Here is a 25,820-nt window from a genome sequence, read left to right as displayed (position 1 = left end):
GCTTCCAGAAGTTTACAGAAGTGTACAAAAGTTGTAAAAAAGTATGGAAAGTTCCCAATTTACAAAGGCTGTAAAGAATTCTGAGCAATTCTTTAAAAGTTGAAAACAAGGGAGAGAACTACATATGTACTAGACATATGAGCGTGGTCCCGTGTAAAAACTACTTGAGGAGAACATGAACTGTACAAAAGAGGAATGAAACTTCAGAAGAGAGCTGGACTGGTATCTGAGGTAATTTCGCTTTCTGTAAATATTGTCTTACTTCTTCTTCTTGAACATTCTCTTGGTAATACAATTTTCCATAGTAATCTTGTATAATTTTTTTCTTGTCCTCATTACCAAAGCAGATCTGTCCTTCTTCATTTATCAATTGATTAATCCTTTTTGATTCTCTCTCCTTTCTCAGTTTATAAGCTAGCCATCTGCCTGGTTTATTTGCATCTTCAAAGTAGTTCTGTTTAGCACTTCTGATTTTTTGTGCTAGTTCCTCCTTTTCCATTAATCCCATTTTATGTTTAATTAAATCCATTTTAACTTTAATGTCTTTTTTTTGCGGGGATTTCTGTAACTCTTCTTCCAGTTTTTTATGGTCATCCTTCAATAATTTAAAGGTCTTTTTCTGCATTATGTTTCTTTTCCTTGTATAATCTATTATTAAACCTCTTGTATAAGCCTTCATTGTGTCCCAAAGATTCTGTAATGATGTATCCTCTTTTTTATTTTCATTAAAAAAGAAGGTAAGTTCTTTCTCTATTTTCTGTTTAAAATCTTTTTCTTTTAATATCCTATTATTTAAAGTCCATCTAAATCTCTTCCGTTGTCCTTTCCAAATAACTACCATTGGGTTGTGGTCGGCCCAAGTACTTGTTTGTATTTCAATTTCTCGAATGTTGGCAAATAAGTCCGCTGACATCCATACCATATCAATTCTAGACCAAGATGCATGTCTGTTTGAATAAAAAGTGTATTGTTTATTTGCCGGATTTCTTTCTCTCCATGCATCTTTCAAATTTATTTCTTCTATCATTCGAAGGAAAGATTTTGGCAGTGTCTTCCTAGTTCTCTTTGTCAATTTCTGTGTTTTGTAGTCCAATTGATCATTAATTATTCCATTGAAATCTCCCATCATACAAATATTAGCATAGTCCAATTCAACTATTTTCATATGTAATTTCCTGTAAAATTCTTCTTGATTGTCATTAGGAGCATAAATTGCAATTAAAAGAGTTTTAACATTATTATCTATTATTTCAACCATCAGAATCCTTCCATCATCATCTGCATAAATTTGTTCTGCCAGCATTGTATCTCTAATATATAAGACCACACCTCTTTTTTTACATTGTGTCAAAGAAATAATGTTAGAGGGGAATATAACTATGATGGAACTAACAGAAGCTTTAAAAAAGCAGCATGTTGGGAAAGCCCCAGGTCCAGATGGGCTGCCAGTGGGATTCTACAAAACCTTCCAGGACATATTGAGCCTCCAACTATTGGAAGTTATGAATGAAGTTATGACAAAGAAGAGGATACCTAAAACATGGACTGAAGCATACATTACACTTATACCGAAGGAGGACACTGACCCACAACAGGTTAAAAATTATAGACCTATATCTCTATTAAATTCAGATTATAAAATTTTTGCTTCAATTTTGGCAGAGAGACTGAAAAGATATTTAAATAATTTTATTCATGCCGATCAAAACGGATTTCTGCCAAAGAGACAAATTAAAGACAACATGAGAGTAATTCTGGACACTCTGGAATACTATGAGGCACATCCTGAAAAGCAAATGGCCTTGATATTTTTAGACGCACAAAAAGCCTTTGACAACGTGAATTGGTGATTTATGTTACTGCAATTGGTACAAATGGGCTTTGGCAAAAAATTTACTCAAGCCATTGAAACAATATATCATAAGCAGACTGCAAAGATCATGATAAACGGAGATTTAACAGAACAGATAGACATAACAAAAGGGACGAGACAAGGCTGTCCACTATCGCCCCTGTTGTTTGTTTTAACATTAGAAGTGTTGAATAGGAATATAAGAGAAGAGAAAGAAATAAAAGGAATGAAAATCAAAAAGGAAGAGTACAAATTGCAAGCCTTTGCAGATGACCTAGTATTTATACTAGAGGACCCATTGGAAACAGCATCTAAATTAATTGAAAAGATAGAAGAATATGGAAAAGTAGCAGGTTTAAAAATAAATAAAGATAAAACAAAGATATTAACAAAGAATATGCTAGCAAGGCGAAAGAAAGAATTGGAAGAAGTTTTAGAAATACAGTTCACAAACAGGGTTAAATACCTAGGGATATATATTACACCAAGATGTAGTACATTGAAGGAGGATAATTATGTTAAACTTAAACGACAGACTGCAACAGATTTGACAAAATGGGAGAACTTACAATTATCAATGATTGGGAGAATATCCACCATTAAGATGAATATATTGCCTAGGATATTATATTTATTCCAGACAATTCCAATTCGTCTAGGGAAAGAGTTCTTTGATGACTTAAATAAAATCATATTGAAATACATCTGGCAGGGTAAAAAAGCAAGAATAAAGCTTAAACTACTACAAGATGCAAGAGTAAGAGGTGGGTTTGCCTTGCCTAACTGGGAATTATATTATCAGGCGACAAATTTGATGTGGGTAAAGGATTGGATAACTTTAAGAAATAACAGATTATTGACCTTAGAGGGACATGACCTGTTGTTGGGCTGGCATGCTTTCCTATGGTATAAGGGAACGAAAACACAGGGCTATTTTAGAAGGCATTATATTCGAGAGGCATTGTTTTTAAACTGGGAGAAGACAAGAAGACAATATTATTTAAAAGTTCCACGATGGATATCCACTATCGAAGCCTTCTCTTATCCAATAACATATAAAAAGGAACAAACAGTTAGATATACTGAGATATTGAATGAAAAGGGTGAACTTAAAACTATGCAAGCGTTGGAAGAACAAGGTATAAAAATGAATTGGTTTTCATATTTGCAAATACAATCTAGATTTGATAAAGATTTTAAAGCAGAAGGTATCTATGATGAGCTGACTGTTCTAGATAAAATTTTGATGGGTACTGATGAAAAGGTGATTAAAAAACTTTATGGACGTTTACTAGAATTTAAAATGGAGGAAGAACAGGTCAAAGAAATAATGATTGCATGGGGGAAAAATTTTGGACATGGAATTGATTTAGAGAAGTGGCAAAAACTATGGTCTCAAAACTATAAAATGACAATGTCAACTGCATATAAAGAAAACTTGTATAAGATGTTTTACAGGTGGCATTTACCTCCAGCGAGGATCGCGAGGATGTATAAGAACAAGTCCGATAAATGTTGGAAGTGTCATCAGATACCCGGTTCATATTACCATATGTGGTGAACATGCCCAGAAGCCAAAAGATATTGGATTAAAATCCACACATGGTTGGAAAAAATGACAAAACAACATATAGACTTTAAACCAGAGACATTTTTACTGGGAATTATATCGGAAACATATAGTAAAGAACTGAAATATCTGATTGTAAATGTTTTGACAGCGGCTAGAATTGTATTTGCTAAGAATTGGAAGAATGAAAAAATACCTATGCAGGAAGAAGTTATTAAGAAAATTATGGAATGTGCTGAGATGAGTAAATTGACATTTGAAATTAGAGAGCAAGAAGACAAACAATTTTATATGATATGGGATTTGTTTTATCAATGGTTGGATGAAAAGATATAGTAATGTAATAGATTAGGAAATTATATAATAGAAACTTGATAAATTGATTTAAATTACTATATATATATATATATAATCAATGGATAAAAATGATACAAATCTTATAATGAAAGCTGGTGTTATAGATAGACTAGTAACAAATGAATAATAATTGATAACTGATAAATATATAAATATATGTTGGATAGATAATATGAGACTCTATATAAATGGTGAGTGAAGACTATGAAAGGATGGCACAAATGATTGGTAACTGGCTGACACACGGTTGAAGATGGTTTTTATGTTTTTTATGCTCTTGTTTGTTTATGTATGTTTGTGTTTGTTGTAAAAAATAAAAAAATTAAAAAAAAAAAGAAGAGAGCTGGACTGGATTAAGCCTACACAAGTGTACATCAAGGCCTGACCTTGACAAGACATCCACTGATATCACGGATCATTTGCGCCCAGGCCTGGTGGATGTTAAGCTCACAAATTTTAGATAGAAGACTCAGGAATAGATTTGTGATATAGGTCATTTTGGTTCGGTATGAGACTGATAGAAGTGAATGTATGCCTTCTGTACCTAATAAAGGTGTGTTAAGTTTTAGCCTTATCTCAAGAATTCATTCTGGATTCAGTATATGAATCCCAGCAGAGCAAATGAAAGTTCTTTCTGTCTGTATCCCCAATACTTGAAATTAGTCAAAATATCAAGAATTGTGGACGTTTTGTATATGGGCAATACATGAAATAACAATTACACATAACTGGAAGGACAAATTTATAACTAATTCATAGCAGTGGGTACTGTGTTTTCCAGCAATATTTTATACTAGCATTTTTTTTCAGCTAAGGGGCAATTTGACTAATTGATCAAACGTTCTACAGTTGTTTTGCTTCTGACAGTAATTTCCCAAGCTATTCATTTATTATATCATATTATTGTTTTCTCTCTCTCTCAGAGTGAGACAGAAAACTCCAGTTTCAGAGATGAAAGCCTCATCTCTGGCTTTCAGGTGTGAGACACAGATTTACACCACCCAGAACATCAGTGGATACAGTGCCTATTTGCACATTTGAAGGAAATCTCATTGTTGAATTTCCACCTGTTTTACACAGACCCCCAAGCATGGTGGAAGCAAGGAATAGAAAACTTCTCCAGCCAGAAAAAGCAAAAGTGTTTAAAGAAAACCTAGGCTGAGGTATGTGATTATAACATCTGTACTGAATGTAATCAAATTCTGTTATACTGTCTGTAAAGTTAGACAATTCTCACTACCAATTAATCTGCCACCAATTGTAATATTCCTATATTACTTTGTGTTTATATTTTATGTTTTTTATTCTATTTTATTTTTAATGTTTTATTTTGAATTCTGACTGGGGAATTCTGGGAACTCATGCTGGCTGGGGAATTCTGGGAGTTGAAGTCCACACATCTTCAAATTGCCAAGGTTGAAAAACACTGATCTAGAAACTGGTCATTTCCCTGCTGCACTTGGCTTACACCAGATGAAGATGTCTAACTACATGAGCTATTAGCAAAGCCATCACATCTGGCCTGGGAAAATCTGCACAACCATTAGATGACAGAAAAGAATTAGTTATCTGTATTACTTTGCTAGCAGCTGGTGATTGTTCTAGATTCCTGCAGGTAGATCTCACATATCAGATTTGGCTTTTTAATCAGTTCTAATTTGTATGACATGCTAAGTCTGCCAAGCTTCCCATATTTGAGATATTTTTAAAGTTTGCAGTAAGATTTGAGGGTTTGTTGGGGCATATTTTTCCAAAAATGTCCTTATTCTCTCTCAGCCCAATCCACCTCACAGGCTTGTTGTGGGGGGAAATAGGAGGAGGGAGCATTATCTATATTGCCTTGAGTAGTACAAATGATTAATTCTGCTAGTGTACCAGTTGCATTTTGCCCATTAATGCAAATATGTAATTTGTACAGAAGATGATGTAGATGATGACTGGCAAACTGCACTGTATACTTTGAAAAACTGAAAAATTCACTTCAGAACTGTGAAACTAGTTTAGTTCACATTCAAATGCAAAGAAAATAAATTCCTCTCCCATCCCTAGAAGGGGCATCATTTGGTGAATTTTCTCCAAATTCCTGAGGAAAGGTCTCGTGATGGAAGAAACAGTTTTAAGAAACAGTTTGAGTAGGTCTGGTTCTGTAGAGAGTAAGGAAGATAACCTTGACAGAGATATGCATTTTTTAAAGTTTAGAGCAATGAGATAACATTCAGAAGCAGCTCAGACAGACACCTCCCTAATTCATTGAACTCTAAGAAAGAGGAGGAGGAGGAGGAGGTACAATATAATCAGACTTGCAGTATTTGATTATTATAGCCAATCTCAATAAAAGTCATTTTACTCTTTTTGTGGAGTTGATTTCCTGGTCTGGTCTACCTAGTGGGACTGACAGATTCCACAAATATTACAAAAAGTCAAGATAGCTAGTGCCAAACATTTGCAAGCAGCCATGAGAAAAGGTAGGAACTTCCAGGGAGAGGGGCGGTTCCCATGGCCTGTGCTGGCAGATGAATGTTGAGTCTGGGCCTGGATTACATTTCGGGGGATCAGGTGACTCTGGCTATGCGGTCATCCTCATGAGTGCCAGCACCATGACTTATACTCTACACCTTGAGGTTGCTGAGGGTGTGGGCCCTTGGGATCTTGAGACAGGAAGGCAGCCTAGCTGAAACTACATAGCATACATTTGAAGTTCAGGAAACTCATGTGACTTTATAGGCTACAGTATCTGTCTATATACTACTAAAACTCTTGTACCTTCAGCTGGGCGAAACAGGGCAACAATTTTTGAACCAAGATACCTCAAATGGGCTAACTTACAGAATGCGTCCAAAATCCAGGACCCACGACTCCCACAGGATTGAATTTGGGAAATTTGTGGCTGCTTCAGCACTGCTGCGGTCAGCCCAGGTCACGTGACCATCATGGGCATATCCCCAACCTCTTTCCCTCTGTCCCCTGCACCCAATCAGCTGGTGGCAAGGGCCAACAGGCGAGCGGCGATTGGCTGCTTTGGAAACGAGGCAGAAATTTGAAATCTCTTAACAGTGGTGGGTGTTGAGGGAAGGATGAGGGAGCGACGTGGAAGCCTACTGGTGAGGTAGGGCTGGCTGGTAGGCACTGGCAGTCAACAGGTAAGCCCTCTTCCTCCCTCAAGGGAGGGGGCCCTTGGAACCACACCAAAATGGGGAGTGAAGGTGCAGTTTTCCTCACGGTCTGTGGCTCTGTTTGTTCCACCTGCCCCCAACAAAGTGGCAGGCAGTTCCGCAGGTCAGCCAAGGAAGAGGAGGAGGCTTCACTGGGGCTCTCCTGTGGGTCGTGAGGCTCAAATGGTGCAAGTCCATATTATACATGGAAAGGAAGGAAGGGAGGGATGGAGGGAGGGAGGGAGATTTCTGACACTCCTGCCAGCTTCCCAGAAGCAAAGTCAATGGAGAAGCTGGCAGTAAGTCACCCCACTTCACCCATAGTCATTCTGTTTCTCTGTTTAGGTAAGGAAATATCTCTGAAAAGAAGAGCGACGGGTCACGGGTTGTCTAGTCATTTGCTAACATCTTTTGATTTTAGAAAAGTAAGCCTTAAGCAATTTTATGTTTGTACCCAGGTTCTTCTTACCTGTTGTGTTAACAGATACTATGGAAGCCTCAGTTTTGATCTTCTCATATTCTGATTGCCCCTTTGAGGCTCATCAGTAAGGATGAATGGAAATTATTTTGGGAAATCTTTCCAACCTACATATTTCATTATGTTCTGTAGATTCTTTCAGTCTGCAAATTAATAAACAAAGAAAATAAATAGATACATTTGTAGGAAATAAAGCTCATTATTAATCATATGTTCATTCCTTTCCTCATCCAGGTTTGATTGCCAGTAGCACTCATCTGTTTTCTTGAGCTGTCAATGTCTCTTGATGCTACAAGGCCTCCTTTTTTAAAGAGAGAGATCCTCATAGGAAGCCACTTTTACACAAAAGTCCAGTCAAGCCTGGATGATAGAAGACATCACAGGTCCTTCTGTCACTAAATGACGAGTTCCTTTTCTTGGGATAAATTACACCGTGCCTATTTTTGTATACCTATTCTCCGCTACCTGGAGTATTTTTTATGCCCCATATTATATCTGAAGAACAGCTGACCCCTTGGCAGTCTTGCTGTGGGAGCTTCTAGGTTCCATTTTATCACCAATATCCCTATAATGTCTATGGATGTGGCCAATGGGAGGACTGGAGAGAGGTATCACCAAATGCTATAATGATCCCATTTTCTGTATTGCCTGAATTAGAGGAGACTGTGTGATTTATCCCAATGCACTGGACTAAACAAGGGTTAAAGATCTTGATAAGAGGGAAGCAAAGTAGATGCTTGACTTCAAAATACAAGAACTAAGGGATTTACCTGCTCTCAATTAGCCATGCTCCCCCAAAAGGAACAGATTTGCAGTTTGGGGATGCTCCTGGATCCTTCAACATTGTCTGTTACCAGCTTAGGCCTAAATGCAATTGCCTCATTCCTGAACGGGGATAACATAGCCAATTCAGGCACTGGAAACACAAAATGAGATGGCTTTAATGTACTTTATGAGGTACTGCTCTTACAACTGATTTAGAAACCATGGTGAATGAAAAATTCAGCAGCCAGACTAGTGGCTGTGATGCTATGCTGAACATACATTGCACCTGCGCTAGGCAATCTGCAGTGGCTGTCCGTCAGCGACTGAGCCAGATTCAAGCTGTTGGCATTACTGTATAGATCCCTAAAACTCGGGATGGCCTTTTCCACATCAGCAGCTATCCTGTGAAATTATCTTCCCTTTGTGGTATGTCAGCCCTAGCATCGATATCTTTTAGGCCTCTTTTAAATCTTACATTTTTAGGTTGGCCTATCTGGTCCATTACTTCTGCTTAAAAATTGTTTTTGTTTTCATGTTGATTTTATTCTGGTTTTTAATTCATTTTCATTTTATTTTCAAGGCCTTGATAGGCAGTATGAAACAAGCAAACAAATAAATACCCATGCATAACTTTTCTAGCTAATATCTGAGATGCCTTATTGACCAACTGGCCCATTGCTACATTTGTGTAATTGCCTAACTAACTAGTAGGGCTGTGTAAATCATCAACTGGGTGCTTTGCTTTGATGCAGGCTCAGGTGAAGCACTCCCTGAAGCTGTTTTGCAAAGCAACCTGGCCCCCACAGGAAGCCACAGAAGTGGCCACAAGGCTCTTGCTTGCTCTGACCTGAATCCATCCCTCAGCCTCTACCAGTGCTTGCAAAAGCCGAGAGGTTTCTACTCAGCAGTGCTCTCCCCTTAGAAGCTCTGGCGCTGGCATAAGTTGGAAAAAGTGTCACTAAAGTAATGCTGGGGTTGTGTAGTGTTGGAGGCCCCAGGCTATGGATGGCTCAGTTTAGAACTAAGCCCAGAGGGACAAGAGACTGGAGACAACTTGGACAGAAATTGCTTCTGCTGGAAGTCTTATGAATCCACCACTCCTTGCAATGAACTCATTCTTTATTTTTTAAAGGATTTTTCCCTTTCTTTCAAAACGAGGAGGCAGAAGAAGAGGCAGAGGAATAACAGAAAAGAAACGAGGCACCCAGAAGAGTTGTTCCATGTTGTTTGAAGACTTTTAACTTCTACACTAGTAAAAGGGGAATTGGAGACCACAGAGAATTAGGAATGAGAAGTCCAGACAGCTCATCATGGATGCAAGACATCCCCCTGCAAAGACTAGCTGCCCCCAGTGCTTGTTCCATGCTGCAAACAGGGGCCCTATCACCAGTTCTGAGGTATACAGAATCTAAACACCAATCACGATTTGCTACACAGATAAAACAAATGATCCTCCAGGGACTGCTGATCAAGCTGCAAAGCTCCCTATGTTTGGAAACTGATTGAGCTCATCACAGGCACATTGGGTAGAAAGCTTAGGCATGGAAGATCATGTTATGCAGTACTAGGTTGGGTTAGAACAGTCTGTATCATGGATTCCCTGGGAAAGCTAAATATGATTCTGCAGACAGTGCTTCTATTCACCACGAGAGGAGAACCTTCAGTACTGTGGTTTCACAGGACACCAAGATACCTAGAGGCATCTCCCATTGTAGCTACTAAAAGTTGGGGATTTATAGCTGTCCATCTCTGATGTAACAAAGTCGAAGGATCATTGGCAGCTATCAAAGCTCCATCCTTCCTCCTTTTCCTGCCTATGGCTTTTCACCCACACAGCCTTCCTCCACTTCCCCTCCCCTCTGGTTCCCTTACTGGAGTTCATTGCAGTTCCTGGTTAATTGCAATGAACTCTACTTATACAAAACCATAAAGGAAACTCATATGACAGTATAAACAATGACAAGAAAGTTGTGGTTTAACCTCTTGTGCTCTACTTGTATTAGACATATAAAATGTATTATCCCTAATATACTTGAGAGAGGGGAACTCTACACAATTACATGATAAGACCAGGTCAGGCAGGGGTAGAAATCATATTATGAGCAGTAGCCATCTCTATGAACTTAAAAACAGTCTTGCTGGACCAGGCGATGGCCCATCTTAATCCTGTATTTTTGTTTCTTACAGTGGCAAACAGATGTTTCTGAGAAACTTGCATGCGGGAGCTATCCACAAGTCACTTTTCTTGATTATACATTTAGTTAGTTCATGCATGTATACAAACAGTAAATGCAAGACTAATTACTAGCAACAGCTGCTGTGTGAAGGGGCTATATCAATTAGGGCTGTGCCTGGTTTGAAAATGATTTGGAAGAAGTGTTTTAGACCACATGGGAATCTCACAGAACCTTTCTGCTATCCACTAAAGCAGTCCAGCTCTTCTCAAGCTTCTGCACAAAGACACTGGTCTAAGAAAAAAATCTTAATGTATATATAGGTTGGTCAATATTATTTATCTCTTGATCATGTAGAAGTTGGAGGCATATGAATGGGACAGAAATAAGAGAACACCTATGTTGAATTTAGAATTCTGAGGAGACCATTCTTCACAAATTGGCTTCCCCCAGGGCTGTAGAAGAGTGTCTGGATGTATCTTGTTTCTAAGCTGCATGTAATAAGACACCATGCGTGACAGCCAGCCATTTTAAAGCTTAGGAGGGCTTATAGTTAAGAATACACAAGAGGATACATAAAAGCCAGATCCCTTTATCCACATTATTGCAAAAAAAGAAAAAGAAGCATAGATGCTATCCAGGAACAATTGTCACAAAGTCCACCTGGCAGTTCATTTCTATCTTTGGCCAGCCATGTTCTCTGTCAGTCCAAATTCCCTCACCAGAGTGGTGGTTGTGGGAAAAATTGAGGTCCTGAAGGACAGGCAAGATATAAATCCAACAAATACATCAATAAAGTTTGTTTGTTTTACAATATTTGTAAACAGCCCCACTCAAAATAGATTGTACTCTCTCTTCAGTGAATACAAATGTCCTTCTCAAAACGGCCAAGTTCTTCTTGTCATCTCAGAGTTGAGTTAAGGATTCCTTTCTAGATACACTCACAGAAAACTAAACAGATGCTAAAAATATTACACCAGGATTGGGAAATGTGGGTTTCATTCTGGAGTTTCATTCTGGAGAATTGTGTGGCAATTCTTCTGAAGGTTGTACAGAAGAAAAGAACGGGTGGTATGCCCTGCCACTGAGCCCATCTAATAGCAGAGTGTGAAACAAAGACTCTTTCTTTTGACCCACATAATCATTATGACAAATATGCCCAAAGTACACCTGGTTAGAGAATCCTCATGCTGCAACTGAAAAGTTAACCATAACTCACAAACAAGAAAGTAGGGCTGTGCATCATTTGGGATCTGGAGGAAAAACAGTGCTTTGAAGTGTGCATCTCCTTAATAGAACTGCCTCCCCCCCCCACCCCCCCAGGATTGTCTGTTCTCTGCAGCACCCACACAATCTTGGGAGAAGACCCTATTGATTTAAGGAGTTGCCAACAGGTGCTTTGTATCCCCCAAACAGGCTTCAGAGCAGCCTTTTCCCTTTAAATCTAACACATTATGCAACCCAACTGGAAAGGCCTTAATCGAGGTGACCCTAATCACCATTTCATATAACAGTGGACTCAGAAGTTTGCATTAGGAAATGTGTTTCCTGAAGAAGTCCTTACTGTATCCAGTTTCATTTCCTGCCCAATACAGTATTTATTTATTTGCATACGCTACCCATACCCAAGTTGGATATCTCTAGAAAGCTGACAGATATCCAGAAAGATTACAATTTAGTTTTCATACCATTAGAATTTCTCAAAAGACATTTTTAAAAATCTCTTTTTAAAAGCATGGCTTTTTAAAGAAAAAAAATGTCCTTTGAACTGATCTCAACTGCTGGTGGTTTCATAGACAGGTTGGAAAGAAAAGTACATAGACAATATTGAACTGCTTTACCATGGCCTTCTTTCCTAAGACAATTCCTTTAATTCTCTCCTAGACTGTAACAAAGAAGAAATGAAGCTCAGCTGTAACTTTCCATAGCCTAGACCCTGTCACAGAAAAAAATTATCATAGCCAGGCCTGTTATCTAAATTGGGCAAAAACCAAATTTTGATGATAAAAATGGCTGGTTCTTCCTACTGTTATTGGTGAAACAATTTTAGCACCTTTCTTAGGAGCCCTTTCTTTCTTTCACCCAAATTTTTTGTAGCACAAACGCCTCTTGCTTCCTGCAAGGGTCCCAGTTTAAAACCAACTCACTCCAATCTCCTAGTCTGGCCTAAAGAGGTCCCAAAGAAACATAGGTGAGCAGCAGTACGTGAGAAGGCTCAAATCCTACAATGCAGATGATCAGTTGGAGCAGGCAAAGCCAGCATGAATAATTCTGCCTCCATTTCCTAGTTGATCAACAGCAACTGCCAAAGAATGTGGAGTGACATTTCAGCATGGTACTATGGCAACTTGTTTGTACAAACTGGATTGAGCTGGCTAGATTAACATGCCTGATTACAAAACTGGAAGGGGTCATCAAATCCAACCCTCTGCTCAATGCCTGAATCCAAATTATAGCATCCCAGACAGATGGCAATCCAGCCTTCACTTAAATGCACCAGTAAAGAAGAGCCCCCACCCCAACCTGGGTTACTGGCTCTACTGTCAAACTGCTCTTACAATTAAGAAGTTTTGTTGAACACTCAATCCCAATCTATTTATTTAAATCCATTTTTCTGTATCCTGCAGTCACATCTTCACCTTTTTCCATGCCACGTCCTTTCAAATATTTGAACACTGCAATTACATCACTCATTCCCAGGGTAAACATACTCAGCAACTCCCATCCTTCTTCATAGGGCTTAGCTCCTAGCGCACTGCACATCATCACTGCTGTTCTCTGAACCTCTTTCAGTTGCTTTAAACCCTTCTTACAATGAGGTCCCCAGAACTGAAACCAGTACACGAAATGCTTTGGTCTGACCAAAGCAAAATAAAGTGGAATTACTACTCCCCATGATTTGGAAACTACAGTATATTATTGATGTAGCCTATAATTCTATTTATCATAATATTTATTTATTTACTTATAGGATTTATAAGACTGCCCAACTCAAACAATGTGACTCTGGGTGGCGTACAAGTATCTTCATATTGAAGACAGTGAGGGTAGTGAGTGAGCCTGATAAAAAAATGGCATATTTTCATCTGAACATGACCACTTAAGAGATCCATCAGCAGATTGTTCTGATCGACTGGGGAAGCTGGCAGAGTGCATGAGGGAATAACACTTGTGCCTTCTCCAAACACCTTCCACTCCATTTGAAAGTACAAAGCTGCACCATTATAAAAAAAATGTTGTAATTAAATTATGAATGAGAAAAAACATATTCACCATTCAGGGGTGATCCTGGTAATTGTTCTCTATTTAGAAGCCCCAGGACTGCAGCCATGGACCCCAAACACCCTATCTGGAAACCTGGTCATGGAAGGTAGGGGAGGAAGCAGATATTGCCAGGATCAAGGGCTGACCAGAGCATGTTCATATGATATGCTGAGATATAGTATCTTGGAGTTGGCTTAGCATGCTGTCTCAATTTGGAAATATGATCACTTATAATCACTTAGTAAGAAGAAAGGCCACGAACCACACTTCAGTCATAGTTTATCCTTGATTAAACAGTGTGGCCGGGATGTGTGTAGTTTGAACCTGTGCTAATGGTTAGCTAATGGTTAAACAGCCTAAGCCATCAGTAGGGAGCCGAATATCTTTAAGGAGATTCTCTTCCCGCAGCAATGCCTCCAATGTTCTTTTAATTTATTTTTAAATAAAGATATCAATTTAAAAAACATCACCAAGAAAGCCCATGCATTAACAAATGGTAAAAAAAACCCTGTAGATTGGGAAATATGCATCAGCACATTTGTAATCTTAAGAAATTTACAACATTTTAAGCATTGATGCTCTATATGAATGGTCTACAACCCATTTATGTAGATAATCTGTACTCTGTTAGGAATTACTATATTTATATAACTAAAACAAAGGAGACTAAGTTTGAGGAACAATTCTTACTAAAAGATTATTCAGGACCCTTTACTGTATTGCATCATTTTAAGTCATCATCATCATCATCATATTTATTTTGGTCATTGACCAATAAAAATAGATACAATAAAACAGACAACAATATTACCCCTTTCATCAATAACTACTAGCAACCATTTGTGGGCGAAGCTTACACATTATGTAGCAAAATTTTGCAACTTTTAAAGAAATAGATCCGTCTTGATTATTTAACAAATAATGCAAGTAAAAATTATCGGAATGCCCGGGGAATTTAAATAAAAGAGGGGTAATCAGCTGAAAGTGAATGTCCTTATAATACTGACAATACAAAAGAACATGGACTGTGGTTTCAATGGCACCTGTACCACAGGGGCAGTATCGAATATCATAAGGGATTTTCCTGTATTTTCCTTCTAAAACAGCTGTAGGGAGAGCATTAAATCGAGCTAAGGATAAAGCTCTCCTGAATTTTGGGACTGTAATATGATACAAGTACGAGACTGGTTTGCTCACTAGAATTTGGTTATTTGCAATTATATTGTGGGTAAAAACAGCCGTTTCTGCTTGGCCTTCTATATCTAAGATCCTTTGCCTTAGTAGTGACTCATTTTAAGTCTTAAGTAGACAAAAAGATCCACTGGCTGATGTTGAAAAACTAAGCAAGGTCAGACCTAATTAGTGTGTGGATGGAAAAGCACAGCCAATTCCAAGGCCAGACTGGAACGTGAAGGAAAATCCTGGAGCTGGCAGTTGCAAACCACTTCCATAACCCAGCCAAGAAAATGCATGGAGTCAAGCATAATTCAAGGGTGTCTTTATATTTTTAATCTTATAGTATTTATGTACTTATTTTGTTCATTTACATATCACGTACTGCTAGCCTACAACAGAACCTATAAATAACCATCAGGATAAAAAGAAGGAAAAATCCAAAATAAAGCACAAGCCTAATACAGTTCTCTGAAACCATGGACAAATATCACAATGTTACACTACCAAAGCATTAAGTCCAAAACAATTTAAATCCATAACAGTACATGGTGTTGGCAATTAAAATCCAGCAGTAAATTAAGCATGGCTATCATGGGGAAAAGGTTTGAGAATGAAAGTGTTTTTAAGGCTTTTTTTGCAGCAGGACAAAGAAGAGGCTGGTCGGGCTGACTGGGGGAAGGAATTCTGGAGTGTTGGCTCCGCCACCGAAGGCACCAGCTCTCGTCCACTCCAAGTGGGCTTCTTTCCAGGGTGGCCAATGCAAAAGACAACTGACTGCAGAGTGTTGCTCTCAAGGAACAACACAGGAGGGACATGTGACAACAAGCATCCTCTGACTTGGAAGGCACCAGGGACCCAACAGCGTTAGCCAAGCAGAGGTTATATGCCAGCACATTAAAAGGTTCAGCTGCAGCATTTTGGACCCAAACCTATTTCTAAATCTCCCTCAAGGGCATCTTCACATAGAGCTTGGTGCAGGAGTCTAAATGGGGAGTAACTAGTACACAGGTAACAGCAGCCAGTCAGTCCTCACCAGCTAGTAAACTGTGGAGGTAGGTGCTCCTAGCCACCACACTGACTTGAACGCTCAAAAACAGTACAAGGTCTAGAACACCCACCCCAACTGCAGACCTGAAGCTTTGGTGGGTGAATACCCCCATCTGGAATGGGAAAGTCCTCCTCAGACCCTGCCCCCCAACCTCCAGACCATAAAACTTCTCTGGATTCAAACTCAATCGGTTATACCTCATCCAGTCTGCCCTCTAGTTTAGACAGGAGGTCATCACAGAGTTGGGCACATCTGAGGAGGATGGGAATTAGAAGCGGACAATGTCATCTATGTAAAGATAGCATTCAACCCCACAACCCCTAACAATTACCTGCAGCCCCCATAGCATAAAGGTCATGGAATGGAACTGCCAGCCCCACCAGGTAAACCAGACCAAGAATCACCTCCGCAGGAAGGCTAAGACTACTTTTATTGAAAGTGTCTATAATAATAGAATCTGGTAAGTCTGATTGTGCTGTGCCTCCTCCCTTCCTTATACCCATGTGAATTAGGGAGATGTCTGTCTAAGCCACTAACTCTGGATTTATGCCATGCTTTTCTCCTCGCTGCTTTGGCCAATCTCTGTCAAGGTCATTGTCCTTATTCTCCATGGGAACAGAAGTCTCCTAATGTAACTGTGTGGAACTTGAAGTAGGAGCAACAGAACTACAACACAGCCATGCTTTCACACACACACGTACACCACCAACTCTCAAGGAATTTCATAAAGTCAAAGCTTATGGCATTCCATAAGCCTATCATGGTCAATGTTTTTAAAAGCCAAGAGATATCTAGGAGGACAAGCCAGAATAAATCACCATATGTTACTTCAGCAGATTGTCCATGAGGGCCACTGATGCCATCTCTATGCTATGGCCTGCCCTGAACCTGGTTCAAAACAGATCTAGATAATCAGTTTCATGCAAGGAGGGCTTGGAGTTGTTCTTGTTAACCACCTTGGCTAGAAATGGAGCTGTAGTTAGAAACTGGTGCAAAGGTATTTAAAAGGTACGGGTCATTTTTTTTTTTCAGGAGAAGATAAACCACTGCCTTCTAAAGGCAGGGGCTGGTCACCGCTGCTGAGGGAATTATCAACAATTATACATAACACTTCACCAGCTGGACCCCTGGCTACTACCAGCTAAGTGGCAACAAGATCCAAAGAACATGTAGTACCCAAATTTATCCAAGCACCCTCTCTGTATCCTGAAGGAGAACAGACTGAACCTGAGTCATCAACATGGGGCAAGCCGATACACTAGCTTCTTCTTTCTCGCTGTTATTAAAAGTGTTATCAAAGTTTCAGGAGATAAGAGTTACTTTATCTGCAAAAAAGTCCAAAAAGTCTTCACAGTTCACCACTCAGGGTTCATGGAACATTCAACCTCATTCAAAACCTCATTCACTTGGAATAGTTCCCATGGGCAATTTTCAGCAGATGTAACAGAGATGAAGATCACCTCCCCCCCATTTTTTATGCCCTCTGTTCCCCAGTGTACACTTTCCACTGCAGTCTAAGCTGTACTCAGACATATTCACTTTTAGTTTTTTGCCTCCAGCATTTTAGACATCTGTCAGCCAGTTTCATTGCCTGAACTTACTCAGTAAACCAGTGACCTGTGAGCTTGACAAGCTGACAGAGGTTACTCTGCAGCAAATGACTGAGAGCATGGGAAAGCTGGAAATTTCAGTCTGGTACCAAAGTCTCAAAGAGAGTTTGGTGCACCAGACGCTTCTGGAATTCCACTGATTCCAGAAGAACCAGCCCCAAAATCAAGCCAATGCCCCTGTAGGAATGGGTTAGGGTCAATCTTTCCAACCTAATCAGGTGGTGATCCATCCATGACAAAGATCATCCTTCTGGTTGATCTGGTATCCTTCTGGTTCCCCCAACAATGGATCATGACTGTTGTTAAAAGGCCACATGTAGATAATAACCGGAAGTGATGGTGGCCATGAACTCTATAGCAGCTCCAAGGAGACTGGACCCAGCATGACTGCTGAGTCCCTGAGTACTTTTAACCCCATCTCTGAAACCAGTTCCGTCAGTTCAGACGATGAAACTGCTGGATAGCAAAGTGTATAAGTCACCAGAAACCCCAAATCTGTCCAGTGATGGGTGAAATCTCAACAGTGATAGCCACATTTCTCTCTCATCCCCTTCTCATCTCTGCTTCTGAATACATAAACCTATAATCTCTTTTGTATTTCCATTCCTTGCATTAATTATACTTCTCTACATATTTAAAATGTTTACCTTTCGTATCCTTCAGATACACAGAGATTTCTTTGGAATCACCTATTTGAAATCAAAGTGTGGGGTAGCTTTGCACCTGGTTCTTCCAAACCCAATTTAGTCACTGTCATATTTTTGTTTTTTCTGCAATACATTTTTAAATAAAAATTGGAAGTGCTGACCAGCCAAGTATGACTAATCTTGCTGGCATACTAATCAAAACTGAGGACTTTAACTGGCTATGGTTTACCATGTAATTTTGGATATATTCAACTTGGTGAACACATGAAACATGGTTAATATGAAGCTATGCTTCAGGTGCTATAATTATTGTCCTTACCTTTATAATACCCCACCTGATATATACTCAGTATAGAAGACCAGTCTACAGCACCTTGGCAAGGCTGCTGGCAATGACATGGCTGGGACAGGGATCTGTTTATCTCTCAGTGAGTACTTAAATTTACTGTGGGCACACCGCTCCCCATCTGGTAGACTGGCACTGCATTCTATAGAGATGTTGGCTTGGGCCGTGACTGGGTAAAAATACATCTTCACTCAACTTGCCCCTTAAACTTTGATCACTGTAACTCCTTTTGGGTAAATAGCATAGAAACAACCTATGGCAGTACGTAGCTGTTGCTAGTTCTGGCTATGACTAAGCCAAGGCAGAACTTAGATCAGGGGTCTTAGACCTGGCCCATCAAGCTGAACACAGCAGAATCTCTATTCACATTCTGATAGAAAATTTAACGAATACTTTTAAACCAGATCAATTTGTAATTTCTAAATATCACATAACTTTTCCTCTGCTGCATTTCAATCTTCTACACTCAACTGGCCCCTTGGGGAGTTGGAGAATATTTGCTCCACGCCTCCTTATTTTGCCCTTTTATTCTTTCCAGCCAAACCAAATGTTGGCAAGAAATTATGTAAAAGGCTTGCAGGGGGCTCAGTCTGCCTCTCTGTTGGCCAGCAGGAAAGATAACAGAACTAGACTAAACTTGGGGGTGGAAAGAGAAGCCAGCAACAGAAAGATTGAGTCTGAATATGGCTCAAATCTGAGCTGGAGGCTGCAGAGGAAAAAAAAAATCTAACAACCCTCCCTCCCACACACACATCCCCTTTACATCCCTATGGGGCTCAACACCTTCTCTGCTCTTCCATTCTAAGCCCCTCCCTCTTTCTTCTCAGTCATGTGACCTGGAGTAGAGCTATTTTAAAGAGGTTGGGAAAAGATTCCACTGTCCTGCTCTGCCTGCTTTCCCTAACTTATTATAGACAGATTAACAGTGCCCCAGAAGCAAATTCTCCTTAGCTGGCCTGATGGCCAACATCTCAGCCTGCGTCCAGCAACTTTTTCTGGTCAGGTGTCAAGAATAACTGCACGTGTAGCCAGGTCCACTGTGGCATGGTGCAGAATACAGCAGCAGTTTACAAGCACTGATTTCCTTATTCTCCAAGCAGCTTGCAGTAGGGTTACTTAACATTTTTGCCATCTGCGCCCCCAGGGCAAAAATGGTTTTCTGGAGGCCTGCAGAGTGAAGGCACCACCTGTGGCCCAGTCTTCAAGGTCCCAAAATAAACATAGGAACAAACCATGTCCCTTACTGTCTTGAAAAGAAACACCACATTTTAATTTAAATAAGGAACACTTCCTTGCAAACTAGAGGAGGGAAAGCATGCTGAGGGTGGAAGCAGGGTTAGGTTTAACCCAGCACTGCTGTTCTTTAGAAGCAAGCATTGCAGCCTTAACCAATAATTGAATGCTTGGCTCTGCATCGCATTTTCCTTTCTCAAGTAGGATTTGTATCTCCCTTCCTCCACAAAGTTCTTTTTGCTTTACAACCTCCATGTGCTGGGAAGTTTCAAGACATCCAGCATTTACTTGGATTTCATTTCCTTTAAACTTACTCAGCTCTGAAGGCTCCATACCATGCCAGGTGGAGGCCTGAGCACAACTGGCCTTGCCTGCAAAATCCTCTGTGAAAGCCTCTCCCCCATCCGTCTGCAGCCCTCTCCTTAATCAGTTGGCCAAGCTCCTGATTAAGAGGCTGCAGCACTGGCTCACCCTTTTCTAATATGTTTTCATTCACAAATATTCAAGTTATAGCTGAGTCATACAATGTTCAAACTGAACAGAAAATATGGATTTTAGCTGGTATAACCTGTATTCGAATGCCCTGCCCAAGAGTAAGGGAAACCGTTTTTTTTAAATAAAAAAATGGTGGAAAGGAAAAGTTGTTCATCAGAAAGTAAGAGGGGGCAGAAGGCAGAGTGGTAGGTGAAGAAAAGAGATCTCCTTTCTGCAGATCTGTTGGAGAGCAGCAAATCATCCTTTCCTGAACTTGCATGTGGATTGCCCCTGGTATGATCACTTCCTGTCCCAGTTGTAGAGAGTAAGGAAGATGACCTGGACAGAGAATATGCAGGAACCATTGCCAGGGCCAATGTTTTTCAACCTCAGCAACTTTAAGAAAAGTGGACTTCAGTGCCCAGAATTCCCCAGCCAGCATGCTAGGAGTTGAAGTCCGCGCATCTTAAAGCTGCCATGGTTGAAAAACACTGACCTAGGCAAAAGAGGCTGAAGCATTTTTATGTCCAGAACCAGGAGATAACATTCCTCAGAGGTGACTCAGGTCTTCCTAATTCAGTGAAATATGAGGAGGAGGAGGATGGACAGCCCAATCAGGTTTGCAAGGCTCTGTTGTCATAGCCAACCTCAATCAAAGTAGTTTAGCCTTCCAGTGGAGTTGATTTCCTGGCCTGGTCCATCTAGTTGGGGTGACCCCAGTAGCAACCTATCGAAGGAAGACCTTTGCTAGGAACAGGGCCTCCCTCGTGGTGGCCAGGGGTGACTGCCTTCCACTCTATGTTGCCTCCTGCTGACACAATAAAGTATCTCCCCTTCTGCCCTGCAATCCAGCAAACTATTAAGGAAACTCGTTTTGCTTACTTGGAAGTTGCCCTCCCAACAAGTTAGTGTGTTTGGCACACGAGTATTTCTATATATGATCCCGTGCATGCATACATTGGCTAGAGGACACACTTTCAAAATTACAATTCACAGGAACAAGACTATTAATCGGTAGTAAGTCCTGAATTGAACTGCTTCCAGTCTACCTTCATGCCCAAGCGGGTGTCTTCTGTCATGCCCGCGCTTTCTCATGCCCAGCCAGACACACCCCAGGACTCTGTGTGTGTGTGTGTGTTTGTGTTTAAGAGCCTGCTTGGAGTGGAAGAGATGGAAAAAGTCGGGGGGGGAGGAGAAAGAAGGTGAGGAGCTGGGAAGGAGGGGAGAGACGGGCATTATCGCGAGGGAGTCGAAACGCGGGGAAGAGGCTGCTGGCAGCGGGCGAGGCAGGGAAGGGGACGAAGCTGAAGCGCCAAGCCGGATAGGCGGGACCGAGGACGCGGCTCCCCCGCGGGAAGCTGCCTGGGTCTGCGGCTCCTGCTCGGGGAAAGCGCTCCCAGGGAAAAGCCCAGCCCCGGCCTTGCAACCGCAGCCAGCTTTCCCGGCGGCTCGCCCGCCAGAAGGTCACGGGGTCGGGGGGGAGACCCTCACCTTCCTGCGGGTTAATACGGTAAGTGAGCCGCTCGCCTCTCTCCGCCGAGAATGGCGCTGCACCGCTTGGAAAGGGGGGTGGGGGGCGGCGGCAGGGCGACTGGGGAATGGCCGCGACACCCGATCCCCAAATCTGAGGATTTCTTCCGGCTGAGCTGGTTTTGCAAAGCCCGCTTTTCTCTGCATCCGAGGGAAGCCGGGCGGGCGGCGGGCTGTTCTGTCCGAAGGGGGCTCCGGGTTAACTGGACCTTCTTTCTGAGGGAGGGGCTGGAAAGCTCAGAGAAGTTGGGGGAAGAGAGGAGCGGATGGACAGGTAAGGCGAGGGAGGAAAAGAAGGGCAGGTGCCGGAGGGAGCGTCGGTCTCGGATCGTCCTGGGGACGAACTCAGGACAGGGACCGTTCTGCCATGAAGCCCCAGGGAGGCGTTTCCTCCGTTGGAAACTTCTTTAACGAGAGAGAGAGAGAGAGAGAGAGAGAGAGAGAGAGAGAGAACCCGATCATATCCAAGACGCTGTGTTTGGCTACATAAAGATTTTCTTGTTCGTGATCAATGTATGGTCTTCCTGGTAATGGGAGACAGGATATGATCCCCCCCTCCCCGCACTCCACCATAATTATGCTTCTCCGACAGGAAAAGAACTGAGTGGGAGACACAACATCAGCATAATATTAACACTCAATATATGCAGGCTTAAGTTGCTTCCTATTGAGGAGGTGGCGGTGGAACCAATGTCTTTATCTGTTCCTGAAATAACCGGATCCAAATTAGGCTCCTTCTGCCCAGGTAAACTCTGGTTTCTCTGCTTAGGGAGCTGTGCAGAAGAGTTCCCCTGAGTGGAGTGGACAGGAGTCTAAGAAAAGGAGAAAAGCTGAAGGAAGGAGGGTTTTCAAAAAGGCCAGAAGGTCCAGAGAACTTTCAGAGGACAAGGGATGCTAACTTAACATAAGTGTGGCAAAAAGGGGCTGACAGTTATTGAGAGAGAGAGAGAGAGAGAGAGAGAGAGAGAGAGAGAGAGAGAGAATCAGACTAAAACGAGGCAAAAAAAAAAAAATTAAATTAAAAAATTAAATTGAAGAAGAGTGCCAACATGGATTTCTTGCAAATGAACTGTAATGAATTAAATGAAAAGTTAAAGAAATCTGTTGTCAATCATGGTATTTTGGGAATGGTTGACACAGGTGCATATTTGTTTATAATACAGGTTATCCTTGTTTAGCAACCACAGCTGGCACTGACAACTGGCAAAGCAGTTGCTAAGTGAAAGCATGCCTGTGCTTATGATCTTACTTCAGCTTTCCTTTGCTTTACAGACCTGCGAAGGTCGTAAATGCAAGAACTGGTCACAAAGTTACTTTTTCATCATAACTGCAAATGCACTAAACAATGCAGTCACTAAACAAGGACTACTTGTATGTTCAGAATTGATGGATCAAAAAGAATTATCCCTAACCGATATATATAGTGGTAGAAGCAAAGAACCTTTTAAATTCCCAGTGCCAAGAATGTCACTGGTGAAAAGGAATGGCTTCTTTGGGTTACATGTATCAAAAGATCAGCTGATACCATTTATTATAGTCCTGATATTATTTGAGTCCTGATGTATAAGTGTCCTTAACAGGAGAATAGAAACAGCATAGTATGGAGAGGGAGCAGCTGAGAAAAACAGAGATTATGGAACAACAGAGGGTAGACTTGAAAGACAGAGAAAAACATGGAACAAACCTTGGCCGTAAGACAGCTCCAACCTCACCTCCAGGGGTGTCAAGGAATCACATGACATAGAAACTAAAGAAAAGGCTGAAGGTAGAAAAGGAAGAATAAAAAGATGATTAGACAGAAAAATAGGGAAGAACTGAAGAAAATGACTGCATAACTTAAGAAAAGGCAAGAAGATGAAGTAGAAAATGTAGAACTGGCCAGTATTTTGAAGGCAAGGTCCCAAAGAAGCTATGTTGTTCAGGTTCATAAAGACTAGCAGAAATTAGCATCAAGTCAGAAAACTTGCCTTCAAACTTAAACTTAGATGATCTGCACTTCTACCTGATGTTTCAACCTCAATATAAGATCAAACTTTGATATTAGAACTCTTAAGTTTATAACTTTGGGGTGGAGGAAGCAAGATTTTAAAGTATATTTATTTATTCCCAAAATAAACCTGGGAGAATTATGCCCCTGTGTCCCCAGCTGCACCACAACAAAGAGCAAATAAACTGTAGCATTTAACTAGAAATTACTGTTACAACAGCAAAAATACAGTATAATAAAGAGTGTACGTGTGTTCTTTTCAGGAGTCTGCAATGAGTAGATGGGAATATGATCACAATCAAGGGAAATGTTGATGAAACCCTGCCTTATCTGCTAGACTTGTTGCCCTTCAGATCTCCTTTTCATCCCAGAATGCTGAGTTGCTCATATTGCATAAAGACACTATAATTTGGAGTCCTTGAAAATCTTGCTTAACACAGATATTGACAGCCATGGCAGATGAATAGAAGCTGAGCAAGATAATGTTGTTTATAGATGCAAAAATATGTTAAATAATCCATTTTGTATTCTTTTCTAATCTTTGGATGGTTGAGAATCTTCTACATCCTTTTTAAATGTGGTTGACCAGATACAAAGGAGGACAAGATTCATGCAGATTGAAAAGCTGCCCAGAAGAATCATTCAGGGGTAAAAAGGAATGAACCTTTTCTTTCCTTCTCTTCAGGTGGAGGAACTTACATTTGTTCAATTGTCCTATATGTTCCATGTCAATGCAACCATATTTCTGGGACAAAATATTTATAGTGTGTTTCCTGTGTACAACCCATGTTAGACTATAAAATAAACACTTGTTAGTCTCTTTACCACAGTCCTAATATATCAGAAGGCAAGTTCCCTTAAATCTAATTAAGCCTCTTTTTTGTGAAATATCTTGCTCCCTTTGATGCAACCATAAAGAAATACAGTAACATATTGCACAAAATGGTGTTTGCCTTGGTATATCTATCCATCTAACTATCTGTCTTACCTTTATCTAACCATTTATCCATTATTGCATTTATATCTTGCCTTTTCCTTTGAAGATCAGAAGGTATGTTTTTCTCCCCACAACAATCTTGTAAAATAAGGGGGTCTAAGAGTTGATCAGTCCAAGTGAGCTCTGTGGGGACTAACCTAATTTCCCCTGGTCCAACACATTAACCTAGTGGGGTTGGGCACATTCCAACAGAGTATTAAAAAAAGCTTCCTGGCATTAAGAACAGTTCAGCAATGATGCAATGAAGTTGCCCAAAGAAGTGGTGGGCTCCTTTTCATAGGATGTGTTCAGGCAGATCTCATTAATACTCCACTGGCTCTTAAAGAAACTCACATTGTCTTATCACAGCTCCCAGTGGTGTGCCTTCAGCAAACAGCCCAAGAAAGCACCTTAAGTATCAATGCAGATAAAAAAGTAAAGACACTCTTGAGTCAGGCTTAACTTCTGTTGTCTATGAGCACCCCCACCCAATGTAGTTTTCTTGGCAGCAGTATGGAATGTTCAGGGCCCATCCTGGCCACCTGGACATTCTTCTCAGCTAAGAGAATGGCCTCATCAGCAACTCACCCTTAGCAAAAGACTGAAAAAGCATTTGCCTTAGTTAGCCTGGGGTTAAATTGGGTTCTAAAAGTGAAAGCTATCCAGTTGCTGAGATTTCTCCAAGTTTATCATATTCTTTTCAATGAATCCCGGGAACTATCTTGCTTTCTGTCGAAGTAGGTTGCCAGAGATTGGGCATGGAAGTGGTTTGCTGCTGCCCTCTAAGATGCTTTCTGACCTCCAAGCTCTGGGATTTTAACTAGGTCTGTCTCTGATTAGTTTTTTTCCCCCAAAAACCATTAAGGTGAGCCAGGGGCTGCCATTTGTATGCCACTTAATACACTTTTTACTTTGCTTAAAGAATGGTTAAATCAGGAAATAATTTCACCTTTTTCATTCATGTTTATGTAGATGGCTTCCTTTCACTTTATTACAGAATGTGCAGAGCTCCTGCATGTTGAATAGTTACATTGGTTGAAACTTTCTTTTCTTCCCCAGTATAAAAATGTGGGATCCTGCACTATGTTGCATCTGACCCTTAAATCTTGTACCTGGAAACCACATCCACAGATCAGAATGGTACTTCTGGTAGAAAGCTGTAGTCACTCATGTGGAGTCCT

At 40.7% G+C, this 25,820-nt stretch overlaps 1 protein-coding gene across 5 annotated transcripts in view; it reads right to left on the bottom strand.

Moving 5' to 3' along the window:
* CUNH10orf71 (chromosome unknown C10orf71 homolog) overlaps nucleotides 1-25,820 on the bottom strand; it is a 52,196-nt gene that overhangs the window by 19,656 nt on the left and 6,720 nt on the right. Inside the window, exons 2-3 of one of the 5 annotated variants that reach the window (XM_088139405.1) lie at nucleotides 23,361-23,435; nucleotides 7,401-7,552 (exon numbers count right to left, since the gene is read on the bottom strand). The exons of 1 other annotated variant lie outside the window; for it this stretch is intronic. The gene's annotated coding sequence lies outside the window, so the exon portion shown is untranslated. Of the gene's footprint in view, nucleotides 1-7,400; nucleotides 7,553-8,179; nucleotides 8,309-23,360; nucleotides 23,436-25,820 lie in introns of those variants that run through there. 3 more of the 5 variants (XM_088139407.1, XM_088139408.1, XM_088139406.1) reach the window with 3 other exon arrangements.

The sequence above is a fragment of the Python bivittatus genome, unplaced genomic scaffold, assembly GCF_059951505.1.
Source record: "Python bivittatus isolate LINGU-HERP-01145 unplaced genomic scaffold, Pbiv_v1 ctg000210_np1212, whole genome shotgun sequence".
Taxonomy (NCBI): domain Eukaryota; kingdom Metazoa; phylum Chordata; class Lepidosauria; order Squamata; family Pythonidae; genus Python; species Python bivittatus.
Note: the sequence above shows the minus strand (reverse complement) of the source record. Positions and strands in the feature narration are given on the sequence as shown.